Source organism: Excalfactoria chinensis, chromosome 2 (assembly GCF_039878825.1).
Source record: "Excalfactoria chinensis isolate bCotChi1 chromosome 2, bCotChi1.hap2, whole genome shotgun sequence".
Classification (NCBI taxonomy): Eukaryota; Metazoa; Chordata; class Aves; order Galliformes; family Phasianidae; genus Excalfactoria; species Excalfactoria chinensis.
The window spans coordinates 110,346,013-110,365,279 of NC_092826.1; positions in this window are offsets into that span (position 1 = coordinate 110,346,013).

Genomic DNA, 19,267 nt, shown 5'->3' on the forward strand with positions numbered 1-19,267 from the left:
TTATTTCTGGCTTTTAATGGCTCCACTTCAGCTTACAGAAAACAAACAAATAAATAAATGGCAGCTTGTTAGCACTTTTTGCAGGTGAATTGAAAAAGAGCAAAGTATTCTTTGTTTACTTAGAGGGAAAAACAATTAATCCGCAGTGTTTACCAGACAGCATTATGTACTGGCAGAAAAATACCCCATTAAAAATCAGAATGGAACTGAGCTTTTCTTCATCAAAAGTCTTCCCATTCAAGGTATAAAAGAAATCTGTTTACTTCAGGAGCGGAAAAGATGGAGGAACACATTAGTGGTTTTTAGTATTTAATGCATGATGATAACTTAAGGATGTAGTTTTTTTTCCTTTTTAATTGTCATCTTTCATATGACAGCTGTTAAATCAATCATATGATTGCCTGAAATTGTTTCCCTCTTTTTTTTTTTTTTCCACTCAAAGTAATGTGCAATATATATATATATATATATAAATAAATAATGGGGTGGACAGTGTCATGGAGTTATCTAGATCAATCTGTGCCCATGACAGGGGAGGCAGTAAGCCTGTGGCCCCCCAGCCCCCAAAAATGGGAAGGGAAAAGGGATAGGGAGATGGGAGCTGGACTCAAGGAAACAGAACAGTGGCTATAATCTAAGGAGGAAAACTTATTTTATTAACTATGATATCAGAATGCAAGATAACACAATATAATACAGTCTAATTGAAAATGAGACTAATAAATGAAGTAAAATAAGAGAGAGAATTTTCCAAAGACTGAGAAGCCTACTTTGTAGTGGAAGGTGCATGGCTTAGAAGCACACCCACACCCGCTGCCAGGCAGTGAGAGAGAGAGTGAGCGTCACTTCCGTGATGTATTTTCCTCTCTGACTGTGAGGTCCTCTGGGAGGTGTAGTTGTTCTCTGTGCTCCACATGCTGTCAATGAAGTGGAATACCAATAGCAAAAAATTACAAAACCATGACAACACATACTTGAGTATATGCTGAGACTTATAAGGTCCTTTTTGTGGGAATGAGAAAGGAGATATAAAAGAAAAAAGTTCTCCAGAGTGTTTACTCTGTAGTAGTTCTTCTCTGAGGAGTTACAGTTACAGAATGCAGCATCACAGTGCAGTTTTTATATTTTATATTTTATCTGGAGTTCTCATATAAAATCATGTAAACAGTAAGCATTAGATATAGTAGCCAGAGCCTTCTTTCTGTATGGTACAAAATATTGTAATGCTTGTAATTGATGTTCCCTTGAAATCACACGAGGTAAGCTAAAAATGATAGGGGAAGAGCATGAATAGAAAAGCAAGTATATTCTCTCATAGTCTGTTTATTACATGTTTGCCCTCTTATAAAAACAGTGCAGTGTTTCCTTAAAAATGTATAAAGTGATATGATCACTCAAGGAGTTTCCTATAAGAATATAAGTCTTTTGGTGCCCTGTAGAGGTAAAAATGGACAGAATTTTCTTGGACAGCCAAGTGTGTACTTCACATTTATCTGGACTAAAAAAATCTCCATAGGTTTGCTGAGCTGGATTCTGGTTCTCAGCCACCCTTCAGGTCAACTTTTGGTGAGTATAAACATCTACTTGGGATCACCACTGCCCACAAATACAATGTTTTTTCCTGATTTCTGTCATCTTACAGTCAGATCCCAGGTTCTAGACCATGTTTTCTAAGGCAGTTGCAGTTTGATCTGTCAAGAAGTCTATGTATGTTCTGGCTGTTTAATAATAGTTTCACGCTTTTCGAGTGGAACAGTAATTAATGATGATTTTATTATTAGTGTTAATAAAGTGATTTTTTTTCTTGTACAACTCTTTGAAGTCTGGTTCTGACCTATGCAAAACACAAATACAGAGGTTGTTTTGTAAGCAGCATTGAACGTGGTTCATTTAAAGCATACTGCATGATTTTTCAAGTACTGACAATCAAATATACTACAGAATTCTGAACACTTAAACTTTTTAGATCTTTTCAAACGTTTTACTGGATATGTTTTCTGCTGTGAAATCTTATAGGATTGCTCTAAGTTCCTCCAGAGGAAATTTGAAAGGAAACTACTATTTTGAGTGTGAAAAGCAAGATGGAAGAGGGGGAGTTTATTACTTTTCCACTAGTTAAGTTAGCCAGTGGTGTGTGCAATATTTTCATTCGCTAAAGCAATCGTATCTGCAGTTTCTCATTATCATCATCTGAATTTTGGTATCACTGTCTACTAATTTTATTTATTTATTTATTTATTTATTTATTTATTTATTTTAAATCAACTCTCATCTGTAGATCAAGTCTTAGGGAAAAAACAGAAAGGATGTATCATAAGAAGTAAAAATGAAGATTGGATTGTGGTAAGGAGTGAGGCAGAGCACCTAAGTTAGTATAAGATATAGGAGATGAATCTTCTTAAAGAAAGACATACTCAACTGCAGAACAGGAGATAACCTAATTCCATGCCTAATGATGTTCAAGTGAAAAAAATAATTTTCTAAACCAGATAAACTAAACAAAGATGTCTTCAGGAATCTGGACATGAGTGCTGAAGCAGAAAAGACCTAAAGAAAACGTTTCATTAAGTTTATTTCATTTCATATCTATCTTAGTGCTGTCTTGTTTTACATCCACTCAGAACTTCAGAAATAGACAGAAAAAGAGAAGAATACTAGGCTGGATCTGAACAGTGTCTTGACTTGACACAGTTTATATTTAAATCTGGTTTAAGATTCTCATTCTGTCTGGGGATTCTACTTATCTCTAGAATTTGCTCCAGCTGTAAACTGAATTAAGCTCTAAACAGCAAGGCTTTAAAAACTATGCAGAAGAGGGTTTGATGTAGGCATTTCAACAAGCATATTGTCCTATTGCTGTTCTGCATGCATAATGAAAACTGATTGAAACGTGAATGCTGATATTTTCTGCTCAGGTTTTTTTTTGTTTGTTTTGTTTTGTTTTTTCCCCCTCAGTTATCTCTAGCATGTGTATTGCAGCAGGAGCATCTCTGTCACGGCCTCCAATTTCCTCCTTTCTGTTCCAGCTCTGAATGTGTCCTCACTACTGTCTAATTAAGTGATAGTGATTTCATCAAGCAGACAGATGTCCATTAGGGACCAAACCAAAATTATCAGTGCTACTTTATTTGCAGCCTACTTTGAATCCAGGTCTCTAGAACTGAGGAGCCAACAATTGTATTAACCCATATTTTACTAAACCTTTGATAATTTACCTTTAAGTCAGAAGTTCTCACATACTCACAAACACAAGCAGACACACACATGGTTTCTATTTGTAGAGAAGCAATTACTTTTAGTTTGCTGGCACTAATTTTGCATCACAGGAAAACCTAATGTAAATTAATTGGTAGTACTGCAAGCTTTCTCTTTCAAGCTATTGCAATTTGGATATTTTTAGCAGACTCCAGTAGCTCCTAGATTATCCATTGTTTAACGCTTCATAGTACTCAGAACTACTATCAGTTGCTTGCCCTACACGAGTACAGTGAGTTGTTCTGATAACAGGGTAACTAAAAAAGACTAATTTGATTAAGCAGACTAGATGCTTGTTTGCACAGAATCACAGAATTTCACTAGTCTCTCTGGCTCATATAGAATTCAACAGCTAACAAGAGTAGTTAAGCACCTACCATTAAGGCTAAAGAGAAATCTGTTCAAAGTTTTAATTAGTTTTGCATTTCTAAATGCTTAGGGATCACTTAGGATCCACAGATGCTTTTGAAAGAGGCACGGTTCACTGCACAGATTGTCGTAATGTTGCCTGGTCTGAACACAGCTGATGTAGTTCTGGAAGGTCACAGTTTCTGTATTTACTAGAGCTTATTATTAGCTGGAAACTCTACATTTGCCATCAAGTGCACTTGTCAAATCCAGGCTTGTTGTCTGAGGGCAGTGGGGACCTGATATTCCCGGAGAAGCTGTCCTCCTTATGACTGTTCAATAGTATCCTTAAATGAAGATTTAATGTATTTTGAATGGAAAACAGAATCTTTATTCCATCCATTTTTAGTTGGGGAAAAACAAAGACATGAGCAGCACTCAGCCTTTCCTCCCTGGGTACATTTTTGCAGAGCAACAGGACTTTGGCAGCCAACCTCTCTTCATAAAGCAAACCATTTTCATAAACTATGGGAAGGTTTGTGAGATTCTTATTATTAAACAGAAACCAAAACCAAACCCCAATGAAACAAGAGTGTATTGTGGGAGGTAGTCATTTTAGTGATTCCTGAAATTCTCTCTCTTACTTTCCAGCTTTAATTTTATTATCTAAGTATATGTATTTCTTTTCATTCCATGTGTTTTACATCTGCTCTACAGGCTCCAGTCAGAAGAATAACCATATGGGGACATGGAAATCTCCACTGCATTGCTGGCAGAAGACAAGTTTATGTTCATTCCAAACAGCATCAAAGCCTGCTTGTCTGTTTTCTCTTTTATTCCTTTCACTGGCTTAAATCTACTGTGTTGCCTAATATAGACAAAGCAGGAAAAATTCTGTCTCCTTATAAAGTGAGAAACACTCTTTCTATTGCTTGCATTTGGGTAATCAACACATTTTCTTTTAAAGCATTTATATCCCTGAACATTTTCTTCTTCTCTTTAAGTTAGCAATTACTGCAATAAGGATCAGCTCTCCTGCTGGCTGCTCACAGTACTTTTCTTCATTTCTTCTTATGACAGATTCTATCCTTTAACCTGCATAGAGGCAATATTCTCTGTAGGAGCATGCATTGTTAGGCAATAATTTCTCCAGATTCTGATGTTTTGGTTAGGTAAATGCCTTACCTGATGCACTGTCAATATCATTCCAGTGATGATTGGGAATGCAATGAAAACACTTTGTAGATATTGCAAAGAGGACAGTCAACATCAACACAGCTTGACATGGAAGGTGTAGTTACCTCACGTTGGTTGTGCTACAATTGCTTGTCATAAAATGGAAGGTTAAAGAAAATGATTTTGCCATTGTGGATAGAATGCAATTTAGAAAAGTAGTAATAAAAGTAAGAGTAGTAATAGTCCTTGTTTTACTTTAGTAAAAGTAGTAAAGCATCAGCTCCTTTCTAAAGGATTCAGACTGTATCATGTATGCTTGTTTTTTTTATGAATAACTATTTGAAAGTGTGTGAGAACTTGTGACAGACATGGGCTTGCAAGAAGTCTGACCTAAAAGAAATCTTATACGTGGAATTCATTTTCATGGAGTAAAATCCATTTTACTCACAATAAATTGAAATAGCCTTGCTTCTGGAAGAGAGATGCAAATAATACACACCATGCATGCTCTCTGACACAAGGCCAGGCCAGGACCCCAGATTGGTTTAGCATTGGCAAAGACCTCATGTCTGTGATTACTTCCCTCCATGGTCCTAGGTTCTCTTGCCAGCTCGTGCAAAGGGACTGCTAAGGCTTTATGCTGTTGTTGCATTCTGAATTATGATGTCTTTGAGAGATATGTACAAACAGAAATTTACCACAAGACATTTATTGGAATCAGGCTAGAATTCTCACTCAGACTATAACTTCTTTCATTTATTAGCTTTCTAAAGTTGGGCTTCCTTGTAGTAATGTAGTAATTTTCTGAAGCTTAATCTGTTCTGCTCACCAGCTTTTCTTCGTCTTTGGAGAGGAAGACTCAGTGCTCCAAAGTCAATGTAAGGACTTGGAGGTTTTTCCCATTGCTTCATAAGTTCTTGCATTTCACTTTTTCCACCCTCCTCCTCCCCAGTCTTTCTGGAATCACATCTCTGACTCCCACTCATGTATTTTCCAGAGTCATTGTTAATTTTTTCAAGTATGTGACACTGTTAGTCCTTATGATCAATTGACACTGAACACAACCAAGACCTATGCAAATAAACAATTATTCTGAGAGTAGATGCTCTTCACTCTTCAGGCCTTTGCAGATCCTCCACAGTTCAAGTGTTTCTCAGAACACGCAGGAAGCAGTAAAAGGGTCAAGCCATAGCCCATAGCTCCAATCCTTTGCAATGAACTGGTGTTACCATCTGTGAGCACACTTTGCCAGGAAATTACAGGAAGTTCTCTGTTGTTGTTGTGTATCACGGTCAGGGTAATAGTACAGACACAAATTATTCTGTCTTTGTAAAACTTTTGAGATGTGCAAACCATACAACTTATCTATCCTCAGAAATGCACAAAACCATAATTGCTTTCTGTGGAAATGTCTGCTATTGTAACATTTGTGCATCTATAATACAGTTTGGTCAGCATTAGAAATGTGCAATACTTATAAATAACAAACAACCATTCCAGGACTGGGTGTACCCCCCATGTTGTTATGACCTCTGCAGCAGGGAACTTGCTGTGCAGGTCAGTTCCCATGAGTGCCCTTTTACTTTTGTATTTTCTCTTCCTCCATATCCCATGTTACACAGCAAGTTGTAGAGAAAATATTATTATAAATTGAGGATGAGGTAGCCATTCTAGATAAGACGTGTGTTGCTCTCACTAATCCATAACATTTGCCATGTTCTCTGTTAGCGTTCACAGTGACACTTGGCACTTCTTAATTGTTAAAGATGCTTTAAATTGATGACTCTAAACTGATTTTCTCTCTTGTCACATCCAACAATTCATGTCAGGCTTCAGACTATTCTGTCTCAACCTCGATATCCCTATAGTACTTAGTATGTTTTCTCTGGGAAACATCTGCCAGATTCCAGAATTGTTTCCTGTTATTTCTAAATGCCAAGGTTAATACCGCATATGGATGTTTTTAATACTGTCCTCATTACTGTGGCCATCCCTCAGAGTCTCCATTTTCTGTTTTTCCTAACCTTTGGTTATTTGCACTAGTGAAAAGACATCTCATTCTTATGGTGCTGAATTAGCAGGGCAAATATCATCTCTGATTCTTTCAGGCATTGTCTGTCTATTTTCCTGTTCACTAAGGACGGATTCCCTAGTTTCTTCTTCTCTTTCATCTTGAGTGCTAGATTTTCTCTTTGCTATTATTAGAATTTTAATTACGTATGCCATGACTAGAGTTGGCAGAAACTGGCCTTAACATACTACACTTTTATTTTAATCTTGTCTACTTATCTAAGTTTAGTTGTGTTTGGCTTCAGAAAGATTATATTTAAGGAAATTGTTTGACCTGTATTCCAAAATGCAGTCGTTAGAGCTTATGCAGAGTATGCACAGAAGCTGCATTCATCAAATAAGCTGGATGTATCTATGCTGGAGGGGACAGGGAGAAAACAGTCAGCAGTATTAATTTTTTGTGTCAAAGCTGACAAAAATGTAATCTTTAATATTCTTCCTTTCTGTACGTTTCCTCTTGCTTATCTTGACCGGAGAAAACGGTATGTATCACAGAGGAATTCTGTAAGCTCAGTTTCAAAAGATAAGTGATAAAATGGCACAATCTTTAAAAAGCAGCTAACATTTTGAAATTATAACTTATGTTGCAGAATATTACATTCTTTTGAATTAAATAAGACTCATGTTACAACATGGAGACTGTTAGAAAATCTATATTTGACTTGCATTTCAATTTCTATCATTAAGGAAGACAAGAAATAGAGAAATGAAACAAAGCACAACAGAACAAAATGATTATTCTGAGTTTTAGTATTGTGCTGGTAATGCTAGCACTTCTATCTTTAAAGAAGTACTAGTTAAAAGGCTTTGTTAAGCAAATAAAATTTTATGTGTATGTGAAGCATTACACTGTGTAATACTGTATGCAAGTAAACATTTGTAGGGTTTTTCTTCTTTCTTTCCTATTTTTTTTTTTTTTTCTCCTCCCCATTCAAACTATCTTAAAATCAACTAGCAGCCAGAATGACTTTAAGGATATAAATTCTACTGGTTAGTGTACTGTTCCACTCTGCAGGATGCAACCGTTGTAGGAAGAGTAAGGTATCATATATTGATGTCAAATGGAATTCCTCTGAAATCAGTGAGAACTTCATCTTTGTAATGACTGACTCACTTGTTTAAGATACTTGAAATTTAACTCTTTCTCTCTCTCTCTCTATATATATATGTATATAGATGAAATTTTCTTCATACCTGCTTAACAGGTACAAGCAATAGCAGCTCTATTACTTATGACATCTACAGAATTGTATTTAAATCCAGCAACTGATTGTACTGGATATGACATTATATCTAAGTAACAGATGCCATGTTACTGTACCTTCTGTTAAGAAAAAAAAAAAAAAAAAAAAAAAAAAAAGCTTTAATACATAGTTTTTAATTGTTAATAGAATGCATGTAACTTCTTTTTTGCATTAATCTTAGGTGAAAGCTTCAGCATGGGTACTTGACAGATGTTGGTGGTATCTATTTTGAAATTTGTCCTATCTTTCTTGAAGGTTGTTTTTTTCCCTCCTTATTTTTCTCAGATACAGAATGAAAGGACTGGGCAGGGTAATTCAGCCTGACACTCCGATCAGTTGAATGAGTCATTAGTGGAGAGTGGGAGATATGCTCGTTCTTACCAGCAATGCAGTCTTTTTTACAAGGCTCTTGTTCAGAAGTTAAAGGACAACACTTCCTTTGCAGTCCTTCCCTCATGCCTGACTTCAGCGTTTGTGCTGGTGTGATGGATTTTTTACCATAAATACAGCAGTAAATGTAAAATATTTTGAATAATTCTAAGAAGTTTTTATTTGATCTTTTCTAATGTCTACACTATTAATTTTTTTCATTACAGAAAAAATTGTGTGCTCTATTTTGGGGAAGGTGGTGAAGCCAAGTATTTAAGTTAACTAGTAGTATGGGAAGTTTATTCATGCCATATCTTACAGAGTTCTTCATGGATTGGATGACAGAGAAACAGCGCGTGACCAACATTTTTCCAGATATTTTCTAATAGACATTCAGTTTCCCCTTATCTCTGCCTTCTATCACTGTTATTGGTCATATAAATCACTCTGCAGTTAGTTCTGGTTTGTAGTTTGAAAGATGTAATAAGCAATTTGGGTTTATGATTCTCCATCTGCTTAAAATAAAATTAAAACTGTTGTAAGCTAGCCTCAAACTTAAGCTTTCCAAAAATTCAAGCCAGGTCCCTTTTAATCTTCAGAAAATCCTCTTTTCTTTCAAACACAGTCCCAGGGTCCTTCTCCCACTGCTATGCCTTTAGCCATTGCAGTGAAGCAGAAATATTCAGGGGATATATAGCCAAACAAAACCTAACAATACAATAAACTAAAGCCAAAGTGATGCATCTTAGCATTGTGGAAAACTTACGAGGTGAAAAAAAAAAAAAAAAAGTCCTAAACTTTAGACTACAAAAGAGTGAGAAATCTGGCGTGTTTTGCCACATATATTAACACCTTTTCCTTCACCAATGTTCTGTTTTCAAAAAATACAGAAATTTTTAGTGAGATGAGGGCCAGAAGAAACATATTTTCTTCTTATGAATACTAGAAAAAAAAAAAAAAAAAAAAAAAGTACAGGGATGAATGAAACTCTTCTACAATTTCTACTATAGAGATAAAAATATATCCTAGGTGAGTGTGTGTGAGGAATAGCCTGGGAATATTCCTTCAGGGAGGCAGATAGCCTCTCTTTGGTTTTGTTATCTCTTACTGGTATCATCTGGATGTATCACATTTAATTCAGTCATGTTACTTGCTCTCTTGCAAAGCCAATGGTTATTTTCATCCACCTCTGCAATCATGGTTTCTGGAAAAGCTTTTTTGTGATGTTACATGTCAAGAACACGTTCATCCATGGACATCCTGCAGTCTGTGTGCAAGGAGACTGACAGGCACATGCTCCCAAGAGGGCACCTGAACCTGCATTTGGAAGCTCATTTGACAACATGTTCCACCAATCTGGTCTCAAAAACAACTACGAGCTGATGCCCAGCTGTCTGGGTAGACATATTTAATGCGATTTATTTTGAATCACAACCCTGGGGCTGCGCTTTGGATCATTTTCTCAAAATATTAGATGCTGACATGAATCCAAATGGCTGGATATAAAAGTTTGCTGTATGGATGATATTGTTGCCAACCGTTTTAAACAGTCTGTTTTACTTCTTTTTGGAGAGACCAAAGCCCATGTTCACTCAAGAAGAGTCGAGTATTGGCCAGTTCCAATAAATTTTAATAGATTTTTAACATTTGCAGTTTTACTAGAGAAAATAAACACAACTTTTCTGCCAATTCATTACTACTTCTTTAGCTGTGAAAAACAAATGAGCCAATCTACTGTGAGTGAAAAAGATATCTACATAAGTGAAAGATATCTACATAAGTGAAAAAGAGGTTTCACTCCAACATTCTGCTGGAATTTTTTGCCTTGTAACCTGTTCTGTAAGTTGCATGCCTGACAGAAAAGGAAATGGTGTGTTCAGTCAATGTCAGGCTAATGTCAGCATGATGTTCATGTTAGAGCAGATTTAGATGCAGAAATCAAACATTGGTTTAGGGAAGCAGACATTATTGTTTAGTGATTCTTCTAACCATCAGAACTTACACAGCTTGTCATTAGTTGAATGGCAGTTAAATATCTACACTAGTGAGCTGTAAGACTGTCAAGATCTGCTAGAGGTAGTAACATGCTGTCTGTTTCCATAATTTAATTCAGAACTTGGAAAGCATTGCAGTTTGAAGAGTTAAGAAAGAAAGGAAGAATGAAATGTGGAGTAAATACTTCTTACTTCATCTTCAAAAAGAAATTCTGTGCTAAGGAATGCTCGCCTTGAGAGATAAATAACTTTCTCTTCTATTCAAACTAGACTAAAAATGTTGATGTTCTTATCAGAACACCATATACTACTGAGTACTGAGTAGAACTCTGTCCAGCTGCTTTTTTTTTTTTTTTTTTTTTTTTTTTTTTTTTTTTTTTTTCTGTTGTGTCAACTACTGAATGATCAGGGAAAAGTAAAATGAGTTAAACACATAGAAATATTCATAGAAATATTTCTATTGCACACCTCAACTCCTGGTGATCTGAGGCTTAAGGCCAGAGATGATATCAATCAGTAGTGACAGTTTCTCAGCTTCCAGAATCTGCTTTTATTTCTGATTCCAACAGCTTTTTCACCTTCTGCTAGGGGTTACTTTTCTTTTTCAGTGATTCTTTATATAGTTTTTTCTGCAGTACCCAAGTAGCTGCTGCCTCTTGTTGTTTACATGGTTTTGTAATTTTTCTGTTTTATCTGCTTGGCTCAAGGCCTAATTTTCCTATCTACCATTCCTGCATTGTTGGTTGTTGTTAAAATATACAAATATTTTCCAATGTACATTGGTAAATATGTTTTTTTCTGCTGCTCAATCTCCTTTATGCTTCTCAGTCTGTTAAGCACTGATTTTAACCCACAGATGTGTATGTATATTTGTACCTAATCTCATTTTTGTAAAAGGACGATCAAACTATTTTTCTTTAAACTTGATATTTTATTTCTCTTTGATGAAAATTCTTACATGTAGGAGGAGTGAACATTATTATTCGCAATGAATAGGATTTACGTCTCAGACAACATTCTTCAAATCAGTTGTTGATGCACACTTAGCTTTTTGAAACTGGAAGAAATCATTGCTGAAAAGCAGTCTTAGCTCTGGTGTAATGTGGGCCATGTAATTTCAGTGGGTATCTCCTTTGACAAGACCTCTAACATGAGAAAGACACCTAATTTTAATTAAGTATCGTCTCAGCCCTGTGTTTAGGAAGCTTTTGTCTAAGTTCTTGTCATTATTTCTAATGATTATAGTATGATTGAACTATAGAAAAATTCTAGATAAAGTCAATAACTAGTGTTGAAACTATTGCTTCCAAGTTCAATTTAGAGGAGTGACTTGCTTCTCCAGTATATATAAGCAATATGTAGTCTTGAGTAACTGTGGTTGTCTTTTTAACCATGGCAATAGTTTCCTACCATTGGAGTCATATGACATAATGCTGCTCAAATGTACCACGTAATAATTCTAATAGTTCTTTGAAATTAGAAATTGGTGGGCAGTTTTTGTGATGATTCACGAGGCTGGTAATTTCATCCTTCCATCTTCACAGAAATAAAACAATGTGATTTAGCAGAAACATCAGTTATCCTTTTAAGAAATCTTCCCCAGCAAAGGCTTCAATTTGAACCACTACAATAGTTAATTAAAACTTTCTACCACCACTATACCTGAGGATTCTTTCCCACTCACTGCAGATATAAATAGTCACAACCGTAGCATTATGACTTGCAACTGGGGCTGGACAAAAGTTTTCTGCAAATAATAAATCTTCGGTCCTCTTAAAAGTCTTTGATTATTTATGTTTAATATCTAGCAGCTGTGGTAAAGAAAATACCATGGTATTATGTCCAGTGGATTAGAGACTAGAAACCCTGTTTCTCTACAGGATAGTGGAATGGTGGGTCTTTATTTCAGCTGCCAGGCAAGCAGTTGCACACAAAGCTCTGCTAATTTGCTATGGTCTCCGTCTTCCTATGAAGGAGCATGCTCTGAAGCAAATGTGGGAACTGGCTCCAAGGAGGCTACTCCAGTCATGAGTTTGGAATATCACTTTTTGCTCCTTTTGCACTGTTTCAGCCATCTAGAAAAAGTAGAATGCATCCAGGAGGGTAGGGTAAACTTTGGGACTTTCCGAATCTCCTCAAAATTTTCCAAATATTTCTGACCACCTACTCTCTTCTAACTTTGAGCATTCACTTAAAAGGAAGCAGTCATCCCAAACCATTGGTGTGATTTAAGCTGTGTACTTTGAACTTGGATTTGTTAAGAAATAAGTGAACTTCCTATGTGAAGAATTATTTTCCCCCTCAACCAAATGTTTCAGCTATCAGCTTTAAAAAGACTTCTGCTATTTTTTTTTTCTTTCGTGCCTTAGAGCATATACTTCCTAATTTTAAAGTACTGTTCTAAATTTCGTTCATCTGTGGCACAAAGAAAGCTGAATCAGTTAATCTGATGTCCGCAAAATGCACTAGGTCAGCCTAGATCAAGCTTGCCTTTGACATACCAACCATTTAAAAAACAAACAAACAAACAAAAAAACCCATCTATTTTAAGAAAAACGTAATCACACAGACCACTCTGTGTTTTAAGAAGATAGCATGAGGGGAATTTGGACATGTTACCTCATGTTCTGGGCCTTGACTATTAGAATTATTATTTTTTTAAGAGCCTGTTCCTGCAGCTGTAGCCTGACAATTCAATTCTGTGAAAAGAAAATGTCTTCTGGACAACTTATCTGGTTTACATAACATTAATTATGTGCCCTATATGTGTTTTGTATTATGTCTTATTAGAAAGGTGTAGATCATACTGCATATACTGGACAGCCATTGTCCTCTGAAAGACCTTGATGTTTATGAGTAGAGATTTGTAAAGAAATTTACCAACCAGCCACACAGTGGTTATATTATTCTTTTGTGCTGACAAGACCATAGAAATGAGGACTTTGAATCTAACTGGTGGCAATAAAGAAGGAGATAGATATCTGTTACTCTTGAATGTCTCTAAGAGGAGAATTCTCAGAATACTCTCTGCTCTCAATGAAAGGTAAGGGAGAAAAATGTGCTGACTCTGCAGTGAGGCAGTTGCCTGGACAAGGAGGAACCTGTCTAGAGTGAAAGAAGGGTGAAATCTGAAGCTAACAGAATTGCAGTGAGTACTCCTTAACTTAGAGGTAGTTTGATGTGATATGTTAATCCAGTTTTGTTAATCCAGTTTTTCTGAAGTTATTATTTTTTTTTCTCTATCTTTGTTTGAGATGCTTTTTCAAAACTGAGATGTGTTTTGAAAACCTTGTAGCCTGGAAGATCTACCTTGTAGATAGAACACCTTGACTACCTTGAAGAAGCATAGATAGTATTAACATATTTTTCCTTCCATATCTAACCATATTCTTGGAACATTTTCAAAGTTGATTGAACTTTCGCACGGACAATGACTGTGCAATGACTTTGAGGATAATGTCCTCATTTTATCATCAAATGATAAAATAATTCTGTTTGGAAGAGACATTTGGAGCACTTCTCTGGATTACTTTCTGTTTGTTTCCTTTTTTTTTTTTTTTTTTTTTTCAGTAGATTTGTTATGAATTCCTTGTACATTCAAGCCAGATTTCTGCCATACCTCTGTGACTTTCTGCTTGTTTCAATGAACTGTCCTGGTCTTTGAGGTACCTGAATTCCAAAAAAGCTTTTTTGCAATTTTAGTGGGAAAACATTTTATTCATATCACTGAACGTAGTGATAATGGCCATAAAACATACTGCAGATTTTTTTCAGAAGAGGTTTCTTGAATAGTCACAGTGGTCTGTCAAATGAAACATTCATGCAAATGAACTCAGTTATAAATATATATATATGTATATATATTCTACCATAGAAATTAATGAACATAATCCTTGACTGTGAAGTCAAGATACAGAAAATTACAAATCACAGAAGTAGCACAAACAAATGAAGCTGTTACCAAAAATCACTCACATAGATCACTTTATTGGGATGATAAATTAAGCTGTTTTCTTTTCCGGGAAATTGACCGTCTTGATAGAGCAAACGTTTCATGTACTGACAATAATGTTCTATCTGCTCTTACAGTTGCATAAACAATTAAAGGCATTGTGAAGAAAGGGAAATTATTTTTTGTGATCATAAATCACAGAACCATAGAACGATAACAAGGAATAGTAGAATGATAACACTAAGGAAAAAGACCATGGTCATAGATGACAACAAAAAAATTTCTAACTATATTTTTGGTACCCACACTTCATTGAGATGATACAGTCATCATAGAATAAATGAAAAATAAATGATCTGCCATAGACAGGAGTTTGGAGCTTCAAGCTCTGTTTTCATTTGTGTGTGGAAATGATAGTGCTAACTGTTGAGGGTTCTACTGACAGATATTTTAAAATGAAAATGAATATTTTTTTTTTATCTAATTGCCTGTTCCATAAGCTCATAATAAATACAGCAGAGAACCCCACACTTAGTATTTTTCATTGAAAATTTTGTAGCAAGTCTTTGTCAGTCTTCTTTTCCTCAGTTCCTGAAAGAGTTACAGGAGATGTTTTATTCTGAAAAGTTTGAATGAATGAAAGTGTTGAACCACATGCATGCAAAATAATAATTTCCATAGTTTTCATCTGGATAAATCCTAAAATAGTCTCATTTTTATTAGAAGTACTTTAAATAAAGACTTTGTACTTTGGGAAAGGTGTATTTCTAAAGCTCTTTGAGAATTATAGAGATCTTAAGAAGATTTAATTTCAGTGACTGAATATTACTTACATTTCTATCTTCATATGGTGGTATATACATTAAAATTCATTTCTAAAATTAAACCCTATGCATATATATTTTGTGCTGAGCATTATTCTTAATGCATTTCCATTGAAGACTAAAGGTGTGATTAAAATATGTTATGGCATAATTTTGATAAGTTTTATTGTAAGTGTAACCATTGTTTGTAGCAAAACCTATCACAGCAAAACAAAGATGGAAATAAATGCTTACGTATTTTACTAGAAGATTTCACGGCATCATTAAGATGAACAAAATCACTGTGATCCAATGCAAACACAGGCTTAAAAAAAGATGATTTATCAAGAAACTGTAAGCATTGCTGAAAGACTGAGCATTCACAGAAAGCTATATGTGATTCAAATATCTAGTCTGAGAAATCTTCAGGAGTCTTAAGAACTTGTCTACTATTACATTACTTTTTCTTCATGCTGTACATTTGTGGAGGGAAAAATTCTAAAATGCACGTTCCAATCAAATGATAGTTCTCATGCAGAACTCTAAAAGTTTATGTCAACTGCACATGCAGTAATGAACTGACTTAAAATTAATAGCCAAACAGAAATTAGGTTGTGTTTTTATATAGTTGATCATGTATATGCAGTTTTAAACACTATGCTGTTTTTACTCTAAATAAAGTATAATTAAAAGAAAAGTACATGATTTAATAAGGGCTTTTTGCCCATCTGTTTTAAATGGAGCTGTCTTGACACTGATCATGTTTTAATTGATTTCCCCTTTGTTCCAAGATTTTTACTTTATCTCAGCCATTCCTAGCAGAATTAATCTGTGATAAAAACACAGAAGTTTGAAATTCAGAATACTTTGTTAGCCTGAAGCTGAAATTTTACTTTTTCTGTCTCTGTCCCGTGATAGTAAGCACCTCGGCAGCATGAAGACCATTTGAACTATGCCGATAGGGAACATTGCCAGTACCTTGAGCAATGCATCACAACTCCTGAAGCATTCAGTTTATTGCTCAACATAACCTGGTTGCTATAAACTTGGTCATCTTCTGACCTTACAGGTGGTAGGAGTGTAGTATTACACAACCATATTAAACTGTGGATTTGACATTTTATAATTAATAATTATAAGCTGCATTATATTTTAGAAACCACATTCCCTAAATAGAATTTGTCACTGACAGTCTCAGCTGTCAAGCAGGACAGAAATAAATTGAGTGGGACAAATCCTCTCTCATCAGAGAAATGGGGAAGATAGAAAATATCTTGCTTTGTTCTCTACTGTCAACATGCTGTTTGGGGAAGCATGCCTCAGTCCTTATGGCTTCTCCAATTATTTTAAGAGCTCTAAACCTCCTCCAGATGGAGTTCGATGTGATGCTGAGTAAATAAACTTGGCTATGGCAGCTGTGCTTTGAAGTACTGTACAAGTATGGGTCCGGGTCCAGTGACACTTATGGATGTCTTCTGAAGTGCTGAGGTCAATAAGGATTAGCTCATACCTTCACCAGAGGGAAGTGCTAGGCTTCAGCGTATAAACACACCACATAGAAATGTATGCATATTCTGTTCACTAGAGTCAGTTACCTTCTACTAAACTTGGTTGAAATATGTGAATTATGGGAGTTAGTTTGCCTTTGTCATTGCAAAATATGAAATAAGATTCACTATTCCATCCCTTGGATCATTTTTGTGGCCCTCCTCTTGATGTGCTCCAGTAGGTGTATGTCTCTTCTGTACTGAGAACTCCACATTTGAATGCAGTATTCCAGCCATGGTCTTACTAGTGCAACCTAGGATATGGTTGGCTTTCTTGCCTGTGAAGATGCATTCTTAGCTGATCTCCAGCTTGCCATCCACCAGTACCCTTAAGTTCTTTTTTTCAGGACTGTGCTCAGTTCTTTCATTTCCCAGCTTGTCTTGATGATGGCTAACAATAAGAATGAGATGTTATCTGCCTCTATGAGGAATGCATACTTTTTTTCAATTAAACCTGAAGTATCTGTTTGTGTTTAAACTTTAAAAAACACGTATGATAATAGACAGAGTTTCTCTAATTTGCAGAGGTTCCATAGGGTAGGGATGTCATCTTGTGCTGAGATTTGTTTGTGACACTGGTTTGGATATTTCTACAAGCAGTTTCAATGTTTCTCAGTCTTACACAATATTCAGACATATTCTTGTCAATATTCTGAACTGTAGGATGCTTACTGGTAAAACAAAAATTAGACTTTATCTCACAGGATAGTACTACCACAAAACTCTGCATGCTGACAGGATGACTGTGGAAATCTTCTGTTTGCTTTGCTTTTCTCTGCCTTCCAAGTGAACTGGAGGCTGAGAAAAACAAAGTGAATTGCCCTGTCAAATGAATTGCACAGTCATTTGTTTAACAATTTCTTATGTGTTCCGTGCTGTCCTTTTTCCTGATGTGGTCATTGATTCTGCATTTGATGGCTCTACTTTTTTTTTTTTTTTTTTTTTTTTTTTACATCTCTTCAGAGAGGACCTCCTTGCAGGGCATCCTGATTAAGCACCATAGACATATCATTCTTTTTATTTCTGATCCTTTTTCTTGCGTAAATGAAGTGTTCTTCAATGAAATTAGCTTTATGATTGCAGAGCATAAATGTTTGGAGAATATATGAAATATAAGAATATTTATTGACATTACTGAAAAGAGCAGCTTGATTTCTAAAATAATCATGTGTAGGAAGGCACAACTAGAATTGTTCCACGGTAAAACCATGCAATATGCATATGATTATTACTTATTACTTTTTACTATTTGTAATTTCACATTAATTAAACTGTCTTTTTGTATGTGACTTCCCCAATGAAAGAGCAAAAAGATTAAAAAAAGAAAAACAAGCAAAAAAAACAAACAAACAACACAGCATTGTTTTAGTTGCATTTTTCTAACTTGGCATTATTAAATTTCTTCTACAGTTAACTTCATTTCTGTTTTCAGTCTTATAACATTAGACAACTCAGTGTTCATTGGAAGTTTTTTTATTCAATTGAATTATTTTTTTATTGTTCAAATTAAAGGTTTGGACTTTGCCATAACTTTATTTTAACATTAATATTGTTTTGTTTTTTAGTACATCATTATTCCTTAGAACACCTGGATAATGCTTTGCTCTTTAGCAGTCAATGAGAAGATCATCCATGTGATAAAGTGGCATGGTGAAGTTAAGAAATCTGAGGAAATGTAAAGGCATGTTTATCCTTTTTATGCTGACTTTAAATACCGAACTACACTTTACCTTCTCTTTCTCCATAGCTTAATAACTGAACTACACTTTACCTTCTCTTTCTCCATAGCTTAATAAGTACCAATTAAAACTAACTGATGACACTTAAAAGTATTCTAGATGCTTTAAATATAAGTTGAATGCCAATAAATCATTACACTTTTAATCTTGTTTATCTCAGTTATAAAGCTCTCAAATGAGTTATTCCTAAATATTTAGTTTAAATGTTTGTTGACCTGGCATGAGAAGGAAGAGAAAGAAAGAGTGAGATAAAGAAAGAAGGAAAAAAAAAAAAAAAAAAGAAAAGGTGTATATTTAAATAGTCATTTCAAGTTATTCCCCTTCTGTTGTTCAGGTACTAGTCAGGAATAAACATTTGCTTTTTTTTTCCCTCAGTATATCCATCTGTGGGAGTAAGTTACCCTTGAGCACCTTGCCACATCTCAAGGCCATTCTAGTAGAACATAGCTATAATTATTCAAGGGCTTGCATTCAAAAATGGAGAAAAGTGAAATCAGCTTAATTGGACATTTTTGGACAATCTAGATTGTTCTATCTGTTACGCTGAAGGTATCTTTAACATTGCATCTCAGCAAAGCTCCTAATGCCTATTCATTAAATGTGTCTATTGCCTCTACTGCATAATGATTGCTAGGACAATTTAAAAATAAATCCTTATTTGATGGAATTGCAGATTCTCCAATTACCTCTGGAGTTATTATCAGATTGGCCTTCTTGGGGACTGCGGTACAGATAGATTGCCTAAGTAGTTTTAAGAGCCCATTTATCCC